Below are 18,504 nucleotides of genomic sequence, written 5' to 3'. Positions count from 1 at the left end.
CACACTAGAACCAGTGTCTATTTGCTGAAATAAATGAATAAAAAAGGGCAGACAGATGTAATAAAGGAGAAAAAAATTCCACTCACAGTTTGCAGACTCCCATTATAAAATTAAAACTATTTATACTTTGTATTAAGCTCTGGAACAACGATTGATAGCATTATAAGGAATATATCCTTCTTACCAAGGTGGAGTCAATTCAGAAATGAAATGAATTTAGGATCTGCAACACAGAAGTCACAGTGTTCTACCCAATGACCAGCATAAACATCCAGCACACCTTGCAGATGGTGGAAATGGAGAGGAAAAATTAGGACAAGAACATCTGCAAGGCAGCAAGATAAGACAAATGGCAAGTTGTAAAGGGCCTACAATATGTAACTGAGGATACTTCCTTTTTTTAAAAAATGACAATTATGAGCAAGGGGTCTTGCGTTCCCAGTACCTTGAGATCTTCCCATGTAAGCAAGGAGACTCCAAAGGTTTAATGCATGAACTTTTCATTATCAGCTCTATAAATACATCCAAATTCCAGTTTGGAGATAGAATCTCCGAATGTGAAAACAAATGGCTTCAAATGTTATCCATTTACGTTTTTTTCAGGCCAAAGGTGTTCATGGATGTAAACTGGCCGGTTGGAATTTTTTTTTAAACTGGGAGGTGCTATAGTCAAGGTGAGTGGCAAGAGAAATAGCCCATCTGTTGCTGGTGCCTTTCAAAAACAGGTAAGGGGAAAGTAGCTAGCGCTCGTACACTACCCTAACGTCAGTCAATATCCTCTAATGGATGGGAGATAGGAGAAATGAGAGACTGCTTGATGACAGTGGTCGTGGGTAACCGCAAGTCCCTGAGATGGAAAGGTCTGAGAGCATATGTAGAAAAACCTAAACCAAAAGGATGGTCCCCTCCCCAGAACAACTCAACACAGCTGAGGCCCAGCCCCCTGGCCTCTCCATCACTTCAGGTCCCACATCCTCCTTACCCCAGGTACCAGTTCTCCAGCCGCTACTAGAGTCTGAGACTCTACCTCGCTGGTCCTCAGCTGGGCTCAGTAAAGGCCTCTACCCCGCTTCAGCAGGAGGATGGCTGCCTCTCCCCTCTACCCCGGGGAAACAGCCAGGACGCAGAGCAGCCAGGATGCAGAGAGGCCAGGACGTAGGGCGCGGAGGGGCGTGGTCACGGCGGGGATAGCGGATTTAAGGCTGGAAGGAGCGCCGGATAGGGAGGTGGGACTGCAGAGGCCGTGGGCCGATCCCGGAGCCTTGCCTACCCAGAGGAGCACAGCAGTCAGTGTCTGTAGATGCGTCAACCTGATTTCAGACCCGCAGTCTCCGGCGTGCTCACTTCCGCTTCCGTTATTGCACTTCCGCTCGGAGAAGAGCCTGGTTTGACAAAGCGAAGCTTGTGCTTACATAACTGGAAGTAAAGGACGAAGGGACGAAAGGGGTGTAGTACGCAAGCGCTAGAGAGGGTGGCGAAGTGGGTGGTGCTCAGGCGTGGGTGGGTGGGTGGGTGGGGAGAGGGAAGCGTGAACCCGTTGCCCAGCAACCGGGGAAAAGCCTAGGAGACCCGCCCACCCCTGGATAACTCGACTGCGGAAAAGTGGGTTTGTCCCATTGGCTGAGTCTTCAGGCTGAGTGGCAGCCGGCACTAACCCTGGTTGTCCTGCTCCAGTAGTGCTTGCAGACAGGCCGCAGTGGATACTGACTGGAAACCCTTTTAACGCCATAGACCACACCAAGTATTGGGGTGCTGATTTGATCTTGAATCTCCTTAGGCATATCAGTACTGAAAGGCGGCGCAACTTGGACCCAGAGCATCAAGGGCTGGGAGTCCACATACAGAGTTGTCACAGACAATAATCACGGTCACTTTATTGGGAGAAGTGGCCATCCTTGTAGGCTACATTCGGGCTGTCTGGTATTTTGAATGGAAATCTCCAATACAAAGGCTTCCTTTGTGTGTGTCGGTTTACCCCAACTTGGGGGGCTGGAAACACTTGGATCTCAAGGTTATATAGGTTTAGCCTTAATAACTGATGAGTCAACACACCCAGTTTGTGTTAGCTTTATGGTATCTGGGCTTTCAGCCTTTAGCTTTGCAGCTCCAGGATGCTTCCTCAGCAGCCAGAGGTAGCAACTCAGTGACTTTCCAGAACTCTTGGAGCAGCTGGCGCTTGCAGGTTTTCCAGCGTCAGCATTTTGTATTATTTTATCTTTTGCGGTTTCTGTTCTCCTCTATGCCATACTTTCCCAACACTTCTGCAGCGATTCACAGTCTCAGCTCTCCATGGCCCGTTGAACAACCCTCTGTCTTCGGCTGGGTGCTGTACCTGTTTTTTATGCAACCAACTCTGGCTACCCTACCCATGATAAAGACTACAAGGAGGCATCAGAACCGCTCGGAGTAAATTTTATTGGCAGCACAGGGGCAGCTTGCAGTAAAAACTTCTCCTGTATACTGCTATTGGGCTGGGGGTTCTTGAGTAGGGTGATCTAAGAGCCATCTCCAGGTGTCATGGTCAGAGTTTCCTAAGGCAATGCCACAGCCGGGTAGTTGTTGATGGTAGTGGTTTCCTCTGATAGCAACAAAGTCTCTTTGCGGCATCCACGGCTGACATGAAGTCTTCTTTGGACACTGGTAGTTAAAGGAGAGGCATAATCAATTCAGTTGATTTCAGTTGCCCTGATGACAGGTTGAACCTCCAGGGTCAGCTTCTTGATGGACAAATCCCAAGTCTCCAGAAAAGGTGAGACTAAAGCTGCAATTGCCACCACCCTAATAGTCCTTCAGTTGTTCAGGGGTGGTGGCAGTATCATTCAGTCTTAGGGGATTTGGGGACGGTGGAAACCAACCGTACAATGGTTCCCAGTCCAGCCTTCGTCTCTGCCCACCTTGGGGTAGTTTCTCAGTATTTTAGTTACTTTTCCGTTGCTTTGATAAAATGTCACGACAACAGAGTGGAAGTGTGGTAACTGGAAGAGCTGCGAATTCTCATCTCCGCATGCGTAAAATGGGAAGGGTTTCAAAGTTTTAAAACCCCAAAGCCCACTCCCACCCCAGGGGCATACTTCCAACAACAAAGCCACCAAATCTACCCAAACTGCCATCAACTGAGGACCAAGTATTCAAACATCTGAGCCCATTAGGGACATCTCATTCAAACCACTACACTCAATTCTCTCTCAGGCAACTGGTGTTCTAGATTGATGACAGCTGTCAGTCTAGAAACCAAAGTATCCAGCATGTCTTGGATGGATTTTTGTCAACTCGACACAAGCTAAAGATATCTGGAAAGAGAAACTTCAACTGAGAAAATACTTCCTGTAGGCAACTCTGTAGGACATTTTCTTGATCAATGATTCCATGTTGAAGGACCCAACCTACTGGGGGCAGTGCCACCCCAGGCAGAGGGTCCTGAGTTGTATAAGAAACCAGGCTGAACAAACCACAGGAAGCAAGGCAGTAAGCAGCATTCCTCCATGGCTTCTGATTCAGTTCCTGCCTCCAGGTTCCTGTATGACTTCCCTCAGTGGACTGGGACCCAGGATATATAAGCCAAATAAACTCTTTCCTTCCCAAGTTGCTTTTGGTTATGGTGTTTTATCATAGTAATAGAAACCCTAACAAAAGGCTCATGGGATATTGCTGTAACAGACCTGACTGTGTTTGGGAAATGATCGTGGAAGGACTTTGGAACTTTGGACTGGAAAAGCTACTGAATGTTCAGAGCTGGGCTACTGTGGGAACTTAGAAGGCAATGCTGAGATCAGACAGATGATTTAAGTCTGGCTTCTGAATTTTCAGAGGGAGGCTCGAACATCTCTGTAAGACTCTGTCAGGGCTGTTCCATATTTTTAATCGGAACTAGGTGCTAGAGAATCGGCTCAGTGGTTCAGAGCACCTGTTGCTGTTGAAGGGGACCTAAGTTTGATCCCCAATACCACCCACAGGGCAACTTATCACAATCTATAATTCCAGTCCCAGGGGGATCTGATGCCCTCTTCTGACTTTCTAGGGCATCTGACAGGCAGCCATGTGTGCCCATACATCCAAAACCACTCATTCACATAAAATAATAAAAGAAGCTGTGGTTCTGGTCAGCAGAAAATGAAGAGCAGGCTATGTTTAACAAGGAACCAGAACCATTAAAGTGAAACTTGCTTTGCTGAGACAATCAATATTGGCCAGCTGGTGCTGAAGGATCCTCTATGATTAAGAATTGACCAGCATAATTGAAAGAACACCATTGAAGTGTTATGCCAGTGTCATCACAAGTACCAAGTACTTTGTACTGGCAGCTGAAATTGGTGATGTATAAGAGTCTCCCAGTTGCTACTGGTTTCGAAGGTATGAAGGAGTGGTGGGGAACAGCTAAGGCTTAGCACTGTGAGAAGCCAGGAGAAGTGCACAGGTAAAGTTGCAGCCCAGTTCCAGCAGCATTTTGGAGATGACAGTACCGTAGATATGGCCATCAGGGACAACAGCAGCTTGTGTCTGAGCATGGGAAATGTACTATGGGTACTGTGGACGGCAGACCCAGGGGTGGAGTTGCTTACTCCTTTAGAGCCCAGATGATCACAATTCCCACACATCCGTCACTGAGCTTTACACTGTTGGATTCGGTTTTGTGTTGACTTGAATGTGACTGTGCCCTGATGATTTGCTCTTGGAGTAGGAAAATATTTAACTAGTTTTGATTTTTATGGGAGCCCACAGTTGAGAGACTTTGGACCTTTAAAGAGACACAGTGTTTTTAAAGAGAAATTTGACTTTTAAAGGTGCTGAAGAATAGAAAGCTGTGGGACTTTTAAGGTTCTTTATGTTTTATATTGTGATATTGATATCAACATGAGATCCTGGGGATAAACAAACAAGGGAAAACCTGTGGTCTAATAGAGATCCTGTCAGGTTGACAGGATATTGATTATCCTGTTTGGCTTTGTTTGTTTGTTTGTTTGTTTGCTAACTTGACACAAGCTAGAGTTATCTGGGAAGAGAAAGCTCAATTAAGAAAACATCTTCATCAGATGGCTTGTAGGCATAGCTATAGGGACGTTTCTTGCTTAATGATTCATGTACAGGAGCATAGCCCTCTGCAGCAGGGCCAGCCTTGGCTATGGGAATCCTGACTTGCATAAGAAAACAGATTAAGCATGGCATGGGAAACAAAAAAGCCAGTTTCTCCATGGCTTCTGATTGAGTTCCTGCTTCCAGGTTCTGGCTTTTAGTTTCTGCCCAGATTTTCTTCAGATGAAGGGACGAGATGAAAGCCATACGCAAGCTGTGCCAATACCAGCTTGGGCTGAGTAACTTCTCTGTGTTAACTATCCCTAGGCCTAGGCCTGGAATCTTTTAGCCTCTGCACAACCTCTGTACAGAATCTTCCATTCTGACTGATTCAATCCGACTTCCTCTGCTCCTCCCTGAATTGCTCTGCTTGGCCTTATACTAACTTTGGCAATCTGTTCTAATCTTCTGGCTTACCATTCTCTGGCTTGTTCTGCCTTCACCTGTGTTTAGTTTGTCCTCTCTGCCTCTGTCTCTGTAAAACTGTCCTGGTAAAACACTCTCTCTCTCTCTCTCTCTCTCTCTCTCTCTCTCACACACACACACACACACACACACACACACACACACACACACACACTCCCCACCCCTTTCTGCTCATAAGAAGCCTCTTCTGTGCTGTACTGTCATGTGGGTTGGGCATGTCGTATCTCTGACTCGTTCGTCGAATCTTTCTCTGGTTTGTCACTTTGTGTGCCCTTCAATCAAATGTCAGGTTTGAACATGGCTGCTTCCTTATACAAACTAACCTCACCTTCATTGTTAGAGGTTAAAGGTTTGCATTCTAGCCAGATTATATAGACCTAGAAGTCTTTGAATGAGATCCCTTGTGAAAGCATCCATGTTGTAGGATTAAAGTTCCTCTACAATGGAGTATAACCCGAGAGTCATAGGATGAAATAAACCTTTTCCTCCCCAAGTTGCTTTTGGTCATGGTGTTTTATTACAACAATAGAAACCCTAAATAAGGCAACAACTGACAGAGAAAAATACAAAAGGGTACTTGAAACAAAGATTCAACATGTGGTTAACAGTTTGCTTCAGTGAATATTTCCCTAATTATTAGCCTCTATCATGCAACAAGTTTAAGAAGAATTGATTTCTGATCTAAGTGGGGTTGTGTACACTCAAGTCATCCTCAGACTTATCCTTTTCACATGCTCCATGCTCTGAGTTCTTGATAAGACACGATACCACTCATTTCTGTAGACCCCACCTTTCTTCTCTACAATCAGGAGAATCTTTGTTCAGGCTCTTGAAAGACGTAGGGGGCTTGAGATCAATGTGATTGCTTAATATAAACTCCTGACAAAATCCATTGATTAATATACCAAATTGATTAAAGTACATCCCAAACTTATGTGTTCCTCCCAGTTAGGACTTTCTGATCCTTGTGAAGTAATGAAGCTTCATTCAAGGAAGTAAAGCAGGAAAAACAGTCTATTATTTCCTTTCGAACTAATGGTAGGCACTTGACAAAGCACTCAAAATACATAATTAAATTGAAGTTATTCCACAGATACATTAAAGGTTTTGGAAAGATATCTTTCTGATCATCAAGGCTGTTGTTTTCTGTTGAATTTTTTCCAAGTAAAATCAACAAACAGTGCCCAGAACCTGCTGGTAGGGGATGTTTGGGTTCCACCAAAAATATGTGAAGTGGTCTCTGGTCTTAAGGAGTTCATTACAGTTGAGGACACAAGCAAACACACCAGATACCAGAACACAGTGAAACACACAGTAAGGTTTAAGATGTTTGTGCCTCAAATAGTTCAGACTTTGAAATCTATGATGTTATCTGAGGGGGGCTTTGGAAGTGGGATGCTTTGGTAGGTGGATGGATCCCCATGGTAAATTTGATCCTGTGAGCCCTCTTGCCTTATTTCTACCATGCAGAAAACAAGGCAAAGGCAAATCAAAAAAACAGAGACATAACCAGAACACGACCCTCCTGGCACTCCGATTTCAGACTCCAGAGCAAGGTCTGTGAGAAAAGCTTATGTTCTGTCTACAGTACTTAGAGTAGCCCCAGAACCAGGACAGGAAGGAAAAGGGACACAGTGGAAGCATTGGTGGGAGGTGAGAGGATTAGAAGAGAAAGGACCAATTAGCAAGAGGTATAATTCTAACAGAGAGTTGAGGGTAAAACCTTGGGTGTTATGGTTATGAAACCAAGTAGACACAAATTCTCCAAGAAGGGGTGGTGCATAATGAGAAGCAAGAGGGAGTTAGGGTAGACTGTGGAAGTAGGCAGACCAAAGTGCCATGCAACTGCCAATCTGACAGTCCTCGTGTACTACCTGGAGCTTCCCAAAACATTTGGCTTCTAAAAATACACAGCCAAGAAAGAAAAACTAACAAAAATAAAGTTATTAGGAAAAATAAAAAATGCAAGGAAGAGAAAAATGTTATTATGCAAAATTACATCTGCCATTGCAGAATATATTACACTTATGGGGAAAAAAAGCATAAGGAGTCACCGAGAATAAAAATTCTGTTGTTTTTCTTCTCTGTTTTCAAGACAGGGTTTTTCCGAGACAGCCCTGGTTGTTCTAGAACTATCAGACTGGCCTCTAAGTCAGAGATCCTCCTGCCTCTCCTTCCCAAGTGCTGGGATTAAAGGTGTATGTCACCACCTCCTGGCAAGGGGGAATCTTGAAAATTAAAATTATAAATTTATTAATGATAAAGAAACTACTATGTAAATAAATCAATGATAAATAGGGTGGCATCTAAGATGATGGGACTGAAGAGAACTGAAAAGCAAATACAAGATTAAAATGTGGTCTGGGATCCAAAAATGGAAAAGAGAAAATTTTAAACGAAGAGAATAAAAACACCAAAGGAATAATTCAAGAAAAACTTTCATATCTGGAAGGTATGTTTCCATGTTGAAAATGACAGTCAGTGCTCAAAAGGCAAACTTCAAAAGATCTATATAAGTTACATCCTCGCGGGATTGCTAAACACCAGAAATAAATGATTTTGAGTTGCTGGGATTGTTGTCACATGACTTTAATCCTAGAACATGGAGGTAGGGACAGGTGAATCTCTTTGAGTTTAAACAGTCCTGATACACACAATGAGAAATCTGTCTAAACAAACAAGCAAACCAGCGAACCAAAAAAAATCTCTAGAAGAAGAAGCAAAAAGTTCCAATTTAAGAGACCGGCAATCAAATGGACAAAGAAACTTCACCTGAGCTCCTAGGACGTTGGATACAGTGGAGCTTAGCCTTAAAATTCTAGAAACAATAATGCCAATACATTGAATCCAGCTGAAATCCAAATGAATCAGACAAAGGAATATTTAATGAAGTCCTCAGAATGCACAGCACATTAGAACACTAGACGGGGTCTTCAGAGTTTGGCAATGAGTAATAGCTACAAATGGAAATCAATAAGCAAATAAACCACCTGGGCACGGAATCCAATAAAGGCGAACAATAAAAAATTTTCTTATGGGGGCTGGAGAGATGGCTCAGTGGTTAAGAGCACCGACTGCTCTTCCTGAGGTCCTGAGTTCAAATCACAGCAACCACATGGTGGCTCACAGCCATCTGTAATGAGATCTGATGCCCTCTTCTGGTGTGTCTGAAGGCAGCTACAGTGTACTCATACAATAAAATAAAATCTTAAAAAAATTTTTTTTCTTATAACCGCATTTAGACATGGCTTCTAATTACACGGTTAGAAGGCAAATAGTAACTAGTAATTTAATAGGAAAGGATGCACACTCACACAGTCCTGTATAATAGGATAGTAAATTCTAAAGGCAGTTATGAGATCAGAGTAAGAGGAGCTGTTGGACAGCCAAATGTTGGATGGAGCTTGGTGACCCTTATGGAAGAGTTGGGGGAAGAACTGTGGGCCCGGAAGGGAATAGGAACTCCACAGGAGGACCAACAAAGTCAACTAACCCGGACCCTTGGGGCTCTCAGAGACTCAACCACCAACCAAAGAGCACACACAGGCTGGACCTAGGATATGCTCTTGTAGCTGGGCTGCCTTGTCTGGCCTCAGTGGGAGAGGGTGCACCTAGCCTTGCAGAGAGTTGATGTGAGAAGGTGGGAGGCTATATTTAGGGATCTCTCCACTCTCTCAGAGGAGAAGGGGAGGGAGGTGGAAGAATGGGATGGGGAGACTGGGAGGGCAGTTGGGATGTAGAGTGAATAAATAAGTTTTAAAAGAAAGAAAGAAAGAAAGAAAGAAAGAAAGAAAGAAAGAAAGAAAGAAAAAAGAGGGCATGTTGGGAGCAGAGTTGTGTGGTGTGGAAAAAGGCTATTTTTGTTACAAATCTAGAAATACTTGAATTTTTACTCTATTAATTTGGTAAAAGAAAAGCTCTTAAACATTTTAAAGTGGTTAATAAGCAGCAGTAATAGTAGTAGGTAGCATACTTAAGCTCCAACCTGTCTAAGTCTAAAGCTTACAAAAATTATTATACACATCCAGGTCTGGTGGTGAATGCTTTTCATTCTGGTACTCAGGTGGTGGAAACAGGTGGATCTCTGAGTTCAAGACCAGCCCAGTCTGCAGAGTAAGTTCCAGAACAGCCAGGGCTACACAGAGAAACCCTGACTCAAAAAAATAATAATAGTCATTATGGGGCAGTAAGGGCTGTACCAGTAAGAAACTACTTCAAAGTTTCTTTCCTGAGAGACTAGAAAAAAATTGTACCTAGAAATTGGTAGCCACTAAAACTATACTATACTTTGACTGCAGCACATAGAGAAATCAGTCTTAAACCCAGGGGGATGTTTCCCTCCATGCAGGTTGCTGAGAAAGAAAAGACTAATGGTTTTACCCAATACTGGACCCTGTATGCTGCAGTACTGGCCTGCCAAGACAAGATATGCCTACTGGTACAGTCTTGGCACTAATATTTTCCGGTTACTAAGCATTTTCTGACTGGATTTGAAGCCTGCTCCACAGGAGAGAAAAAAAAAAAAACCTTTTTGGCCTGGTATTATAACCTCAGTCAAAAGCCTCTGGCTGGGGAGAACATGGCCCTAGGAGACAGCCTGCCATTGTTACAGTGTTATTTGGTTATGCCTTCAAATTACCTTCTAAATATTTATGCCTATACTCTGACACATGAGCTGCTCCCAGCTCTGGTCGGCAAAGCTTCCTTTTGCACTGGGCAGCAGTTGATGGAAAGATACGTAAGTGGTCAAGATGCTGAGGATAAGAGATGAGAGCTCAGCCCCAAATGGGACACCAATATCAACCTCATAATTACCAAGACTTGGGGAACGTGGAGGAAGATGAGGCAAAAAGAATTTAAGAGCCAAAGGGCAGCTATGAAATACTGTTACCTGGACATGACAAGACTACCACAATCATGAACTCAGAATAGCTGTGCTTATCTATACAGGACCTCTACAAGATCCAAGCAAGCCCAAAATTTTAGCATGTGGCTTTAGCCAGGGCTGACGAGCTGCTGCCCATGAATAATTACTGAAGGGACCTTTTGAGGAGGTGGCCACACATAGGTTTCCCATGCTCACTTTCCTTATCAATCATCTCCCCGGGGCTGGAGAGATGGCTCAGTGATTAAGAGCACTGACTGCTCTTCCAGAGGTCCTGAGTTCAATTCCCAGCAACCACATGGTGGCTCACAACCATCTGTAATGGGATTTGATGCCCTCTTCTGGTGTGTCTGTAGACAGCTACAGTGTGCTCATATACATTAAATAAATAAATCTTTTTTTAAAAAAAAATCTCCCCTCCAAAATATCCCTTTCAACTTCATATTTTGTTTTCTGTTTTTGTTTTGACAACCCATTGAGTCCAGTTAGCGCTGCCCAAATGTGCAGGGATGTGGGGACTACTCGAACCTGGGAAACCTACCAGTGGTCACATCCCCCCAAAAGGTAACCATACCGGCTGGTTTTGTGTGTCAACTTGACACAAGCTGGAGCTATCACAGAGAAATGAGCCTCCATTGAGGAAATGCCTCCATGAGACCCAGCTGGAAGGCATTTTCTCAATTAGTGATCAAGGTGTGGTGGGGACAGCCCATTGTGGGTGGTGCTGTCCCTGGGCTGGTAGTCTTGGGTTCTTTAAGAAAGCAAGCTGAGTGGGGCTGGGGATTTAGCTCAGTGGTTAGAGCGCTTACCTAGGAAGCGCAAGGCCCTGGGTTTGGTCCCCAGCTCCGAAAAAAAGAACCAAAAAAAAAAAAAAAAAAGAAAGCAAGCTGAGCAAGCCAGGGGAAGAAAGCCAGGAAGCAGCCCCCTCCGTGGCCTCTGCATCAGCTCCTGCCTCCAAGTTCCTGCCCTGTGAGTTCCTGTCCTGATTTCCTTTGGTGATGAACAGCAGTGTGGAAGTGTAAGCTGAATAAACCCTTTCCTCCTCAACTTGCTTCTTGTTCGTGATGTTTTGTGCAGAAATAGGAACCCTGACTAAGATAGTAACGGTTGTAATGAAGAAGTTCTTCTACAGAGACAGTGAAGACAATGTTGAACTGAATGTCTTTGAATGTAGCAACCAAATGGGTCCACCATTTTATTTGGTGTGGTTCATCTGAAGATGGGAAAGAAGAGAGTCACAGGCACAAAAGCATGGTGCACATTGTTATTTGAATGTTTTACAGTTGGTAAAATGTATCATCTAGGAAGAAGATACCCCTCTTTTTCTGTTAGTCCATGCTGTGTGAGAAACTCTCCAGGACATAGGAGCTCACCAAGACAGGGCAGACAGAAGCCTTGGTTTGAGTAATGATCTGAATCATTAAATTACTCACACTCACACCACTCCTCCCTCCTAATAGAATGAAACAAAGTCTCTTCACATATGTATGGAGCTAGGATTTTCTGTTACTTGCATCAAAAGTATCTGTTTCAGCTTCCACTTATGAAGGCATAATTCCAGTAGAACTTTCCCTCCCACTTTAAACAGCCACAAAGCTTGACAAAAATCTGAAATCACCACATTCAGACATCAAAAATGAATGAGCTAAGAATAATGGCTGTCCCAATAGCTGCCTAGATCCATGGAGAAAATTAGTGAACAAAAGATTGGTTCTCTGAGATAAAGAGAGAGACATAGATGACCTTCACTAACAGTGTCAGCCTGTGTTACCACAGATATCACTGTAGTAAAGAGAATAAAGAATTTTTAACAAGTTAAAGGTGTGTGTGTGTGTGTGTGTGTGTGTGTGTGTGTGTGTGTGAATGTTTTGCTTCCATGTATGCATATGCATCATGTGCATGACCGGTACCTGCAGAGGCCAGAAGAGGGAGTCAGGTTCCTTGAAACCAGACTTAAGGGTGATTGTGGGCCACCAGGTGAGTACTAGGAACCTAGCTCCAGTCCTCTGAAAGAGCAGCAAGTTCTTTTAACAGTTATCTCTCCAGCCTCAACTATTTGAACATTTTTAGACAGAATTTCTCGAGCCATATACCTGACCAAATTAAAAAGAGAGCTGAGTATCCCTATGTGTGTTAAAGAAACTGGGCAAGGCATTTCCGCAGAAAACAATACCGAACACCAATGACTTCACTGGCAAATTCTGCCATGTTTTTAAGGAAATGTGCTAATTGTGCACAAACCCTTTTAGGATATGGAAACACACACACACACACACACACACACACACACACACACACACGGCCTTTTGGAACTCATTTTATAGTTATTATAGAAGCAGACAGTATGTCTAGTTTCAGACGGACTCTAAGCCCTGTGAGCCGAGAATGAATGGCCTTCCACTTCCTGCCATGCCGGACCCCATCCCGGCCTCTTGAGTCACTCTGGTTTCCCACTGACCTGGTGAGTGGTCATGGAACTCCATCCATCCCTGAAGAATGAGGGATCGCCAGCTAGCAAGTGATGAGTGAATTTTATGGCCTTTATAACTGGAGAGCAGTGATATCCCTAGTCATTTATCAGTGAGGACAGTCATCATGGACACAGGTCACAGTTGTGATCATAACTTCAAGTCAGGAATCATCACCATGTTCTCACTCACTAGCTTTCATTCTGAAAGCACTGGGTGACAGTCATATTCCCAGGCCTGGTTCTCATTTTGCTAAAAGAAAAATCTCACACTTTGAAAACAAGTGTTGATGGTGGCCCAGGGCTGTCAATCTATGCCTTGATGGAAGTGGAGGAATGAAAAGAGAAGACAGAAAAACTTGAAGGTAACACTAGGAAGCATGCTTTATGTTTTGCGATCGAGAAATGTGCGGACTGGGGTGAAAAGTATGGCCTGTCCCTTTTCTTTCCTCTCTAGACCTTGGGCTGCTTTTTGGGTCTCTTTCTCCCCAGCAGATTTACTGGAGTAGAGCTTTGCAAATCTGGTCTCCTAGCAGCAGAATGCAGCCGAAGGCCCATTCATAAGACAATGGGCAGAAAGGAAAGAAAGGGTTTGGCTTGTTTAAACTGCTTCTGTCTTCATTCACAGCCTGATGTCCCTGTGCATAGTGACATCTACAATGGCACTAAAGGATTCATTGTGGTCAAAAACAAATCAAAATGGAATAAGGGATCCTAAGATAAAAGAGTTCTGCAACAATTTTTTTTTAAAAAGACATCTGAGATTTATGTTACCTTGGGCTGTGTGGCCTATTGAGTAGTACTTTTAATAACCACTAGAGTTTGATAAACACAAAGATAAGTGGGAACTCGATGTATATTTTTAAAGGTGCTCCCACAGGCAGGGTGATTGCGCGCTGAGTTGCTTTGGAAGCCTGTTTAATAATTATTGTCCTTTGTTTGCACAACATTTGGGGAGCCACACTCCACACTTGGTATTCAGTTTCCTTCTGATAAACACACCACAGCCATGCTCATGTAGCAAGCAGTTTTCAGCGCGGGGCCTTCCATTCACCCCCTGCCGGAACCAACATGAGAAGTTGCAGTTACCCGGCCCAATACAGCAGGCAACAGGTGGAAAGTTGAATAACTTCACACGTTTTTTCAGCGGAGGGGGTGGGCGGGAGGGAAGGCTTTTGGGAGCCGATTTAAGGATTAGATCAGATGTTATTGCTAGTGAAAAATTAAACAGCCCGGTGCTCTGGGGAGTACAGATTAATATATTTAGTGACTCTCTGCACACAAAAGCCGCTCATTGTGCCACGTCTGAATGCCTGTGAATAGGACAGAGCATATGCGGCCTGTCACTGCAGGTGCCCACATCTGTTCTGCAGGGCAGATGCTCACAGAAAAGGGAGGTGGGGGAGGCCGGAGAAGCCTAGAGCACCAAAAGCTACCATGGTGCCTAGGCTTCTCTGGGGCTCCTTGGGAGTGGCCTTTGGGTGCTGTTGTGTCCGACAGGGACTTCCCTGGGGAAGCCGTGAACCACACGTGCTCACACAGCAAGCCTAGCTCAGACCTTAGTTAAGCCTGAGAGCGCCAGGCTTTTGAGGTTATTGTTTAATAAACTCTTAGGAGCCTAATCTTTAAACTCTCCCGCCCAAGGCCAGAGCCTGGGCAATTAGACACTGGGGAGGAGAGAGGACGGGGCGGGGTTGGGGGGAGGGGGTGGGGTAGGGTGGAGATGGCTCGTCATTCTGACGTCGGTCGCACAGCTCCACACCAGGTGAGGTGAGAGCGCTGTGGCCCGGGTCCAGCTGCAAGGAACTATTCACGACTTCGCCTCAGAGCTTTGTGACTCAAGTCGCACCCACCATCCACAGGCTCAAGGAAGCCCCCAGGGGCGCTAACTCCAGTTGACAGTCACAAACATAAGAGCTGGCTAAAAGCAACCTCTCCCCTGTTAGAGCCTTCTTCCCACAAACCCCTCACCCCATCGCCACCGATTCCAGACCACAGGCCGCGCGTGGAAAGTTCCGAGCGAGGTGCACGCGTGACTCTCTTCGGCTGGCCACGAGCAGCTGCTAGGGTAATCTGATCCAGGGACAAAGGCCCGCCCGCCCGGGCTGCAGCCGCAGGTAAACACGCGCTTTGTCATGGAAATCAGCGCAGGACAGCCCGGAGCAGACAACCCACGATTCCGAGGAAGGAGAGGCATAGGGGGAGGGGCCGCGGGTGGGGCGATCTGTCATCTGCGCGGCAGCCGCCAGCTGAGCCACGCGCCTCCCCTTTTCTCATGTAAATCAGCACATGCCTTTGCAACTTTCTGCAGCCGGCTTCCCAAGACCCACGCACCCCAGGGTGAGGTGTCCTCAGAGCACATACAATGGTTCTGAGTTTCCTATCTAGTTACCCAAAGGAGAAACACCAGCTAGGTGGGTAGAAGGAAGCGGCAGCCGGTTCCATCAAAGAAGAAAGGGGGTTGTGATCCTACCTCATGATAGAGTTAGGACCCCATCCACTCTGAAGTTCACGGGCGCCATGCCGGAGTCTTTTGGGTTCACTATTCTTTTTTGAGTGTACTGCCCACAGAAACGCAGAGGAGGCTGGGGCTACCGGGCCCACTTGGTGCCAGTGAATCTGAGTCTCGAAGTCTCTAGTCTAAATAGGAGCTAATTGCATTCAAGTGTGCACATGTCTGTACAAACATTAAAGTGTGTGCGCCAGGATTATGGTGGACATGCTTGTAATCCCAGAATTTGGGAGGTTGAGGCAGGAGTATCCAGGCCAGCCCTGGCACCGTAGAGAGACTTTAAAAAGGGAGTTGATGTGCTGCAGACTTTGTTGAGTACCCTATCACAATCACACCAGACAGGTGGGCCACAGGTGCCGGCTGCCTTTCTATGTCACTGCAAGGACTTTTTTCCCCCCTCTAAAATTTTAACTGCTTTTGATCCTAAAACTGGCTGAGGGAAATGGACAGAAGGGCTGTTGGGCAAGATGTGATACTAGAACTAATTAATACGCAGGCTCCTCCTCCTCCTCCTCTTCCTCCTCCCCTCAAGCAAGCTGGCATGTTTGATCAACACCAGATTTGCTGCTTGGAAGTTTCAGTTTTGTTGTTCTGAACAAGGATTCTAATTCTTAGGAATAAGAGAACCCTCTGTTGTGTATACAGTGTTCAGTTGGTCTGAGAAAACACAAATCCCGCTCAAGTCTCCAGATTTGTTTACATAGAAAACTGAACCTGTGCAGGCCCAGTCTGAAAACTGTGTGGGAGCTATTCATGGATACTGCCCTATGGGCAGCCACGGTTATTCCGTATCTTGAAAACGGAGCCTTTTGGGTATGTACATGAAGGAGCTGGGTCAGGACTTAGGTCACCTGTGCTGAGGATGGGCATGTTTAATTCAATAAGAATGTGCCTGGGAGTTTTTATTACCACACGGACCAGTCAAATATAGAAAACGAGCAGGATCAATAGCAGACAGAACTCCAGATGCAATTATTGTGGCTTTAATTCTGATCATTATGCAACCTGAGTCTGCCCTATCCACCCACTGCAATTATTCAGACTCCGGGGGCGGGCGGGGGAGCGTATGCTGGCGGGGGGGGGGTGGAGGAAAAAAAATCAACACTACCACCAGACAACAAATACTTCCTTCAAGTCCTGTATCTGATGTATTCGGTGTCTTCTCAGTTCTAATGAGCCTCACTTTGTACAGTAAATTTGCGGAAACATCAAAAAGCATTTAAAAGAAAGTTTCCTCCTTTCTTCTAATGGTGAAGGTGAGGATTTATGGTGTGCGGGGAGGGGAAATCTGTTGGCTAGGCCAACATTCAGGCAAATCTATTTAACATACTCTGGCTTAAGCTCCCTCCTGCATTTGGGGGGTTATGAGTGCTTAGCTGTGGGAGTATAGAGACATGCAGTTAGGGAGTGAAAAAACGCCATTTGGTTCAGAGCAGATGGCTGGCTAGGGGGCTGATGGCGTCTAAAGGCGTGTCATCCCCCTCCAGCTCGAATCCCTAAGGGCTCCCCTTGTCTTCCCAATCAATGAAAATTAAAGTGCAAAGAAAGGATGAATAGCCGGACCTCGAGTCTGTCCTTTGTTCCTCTCAGCTCCTGGTACGCAGGAGTTAAACTACAACAGGCTCCTATAGAATCACTGAAGTTAAACAGTCTCCCCGTTAGCTCTGTGTTTGAAAGAGAGGGGAATAGGAACCAACTTAGGGGTGGACGATTGAGAATGGGGAAACAGGAGGATGAGGAGGAGGAAGAAGAAGAGCAGAAGGAGTAGGAGGGAGGGGAAAAAAAAGAGCTTTCTGCTTGATTTCCCCAATACAGAATGGTGTGGCATAAATTAAGTTGGAAAAGAATGAATGCTTTGGGCAGGATTCTGATGGATTTTACGATGCCTTTCAGAACTGCTTTGCCACTGTAATCGAGAAATCTGTGCCATGTCAATTTAACAAATACTTAATACTAAGGGGGGTTTGTTAAAGATTTGGGACAAGTCCACCCCCCTCAAGGTCTAAGCCCTTGCGCGTGGGACTTTTCATTTCCCGTTTTCTAAACAGGCATTCAAACGAGCCTGGTTTCCACTACCATTTTCTAATTAAAAGGTTCCTGATATTTCATTTCTTCTTGTAATCTCGAAGACGCAGAGGAGTCCGCATCTGACCTTGTTTCTTCTTTGAATGGCCTCTGCTGTAGGAACCCCTCTCTCACCTGAGTCCCACTCCCAACCTCAACGGGGAGCAGCTTCTGAACTCTGAGAAACACAGTTCTCAGAAAGTAACTTTCTGAGGAAACATTAGCATTAGCACTGTAGTGAAAAAAGGAATCCCAACACTAGGTGGCAAGATTAAGTTAGGATTCAAGCTAGGCCAGCCTTGTGGTGATGTAGCAAATCCCTACACAGTTTACAAAGGACAGGGACTCTGTTTTCACCACTGCCATGGGGGTGTGCCATAGGGGTGGCAGTATCTTTTGAAGCCTCCGTTTGTTCTATATAATAAACAGGTTTGTTTTTTTTTAAAGTGGGATCCAGCCCACTTTTCTCACCTCAGCCTTGAGTATCATACACATGGTTTTTGGTTAACTCTTTGATTGTTTATGAGTGACGACAACTTGAAGTGCGGATTCCTGTTGATTCTGAAACTTTGAAAGTGTTTGGGAGAGAGGATAGCAGGAGCCAGGCTGGGTCATCCGAAAAAGGAGCTGTGATTTCAGTTGCCAGATGGCCCAACACAGATGATTCTGCCAAGTAACTGCTTAGATTCTTGTTACTAGTGTTTCTCTGGGCGTGGGAAGATTTTCCTCTCTTTCTGTGCATTCTATACATCCTGATCCAGATACTGGCCTAAATGACTAAGATACCTTCTAGGATAGGGCTCATTCTCACCAACAGGACAGCAACACCTACAGTGAGGACACCTGTCAGGTACACCCTGGGGGCTGTGCTACAATCAAAGCAACATTAGCTCCAGTAATCACACCTCGGGATTCTAAAGAAGCTGCCTAGGTGTTGGGGGGTGGAGTAAGGAGGCCCCTCCAAAGATGGGAATACACAGCTAATTGTATGCTCAACCCAAAGCTAGGTGCTAAGTCAGAGTCTATACCTCCATTGACTTTTCTCTGGAGCTTGTAACCAGGGGAGCAGTTTAGGTAATT

At 45.2% G+C, this 18,504-nt stretch overlaps 1 protein-coding gene across 9 annotated transcripts in view; it reads right to left on the bottom strand.

Annotated features, from left to right (window-relative positions):
* Positions 1-18,504, bottom strand: part of Fam120b (family with sequence similarity 120 member B) — a 65,057-nt gene that overhangs the window by 44,575 nt on the left and 1,978 nt on the right. For 4 of the 9 annotated variants that reach the window (XR_005504540.2, XM_039110811.2, XM_039110812.2 and 1 more), the window contains exon 1: positions 983-1,497. The exons of 1 other annotated variant lie outside the window; for it this stretch is intronic. The gene's annotated coding sequence lies outside the window, so the exon portion shown is untranslated. Of the gene's footprint in view, positions 1-982; positions 1,536-18,504 lie in introns of those variants that run through there. 4 more of the 9 variants (XM_039110806.2, XM_039110803.2, XM_063288575.1 and 1 more) reach the window with 4 other exon arrangements.

This window comes from Rattus norvegicus, chromosome 1 (assembly GCF_036323735.1).
Source record: "Rattus norvegicus strain BN/NHsdMcwi chromosome 1, GRCr8, whole genome shotgun sequence".
In the NCBI taxonomy this organism is placed as follows: domain Eukaryota; kingdom Metazoa; phylum Chordata; class Mammalia; order Rodentia; family Muridae; genus Rattus; species Rattus norvegicus.
Note: the sequence above shows the minus strand (reverse complement) of the source record. Positions and strands in the feature narration are given on the sequence as shown.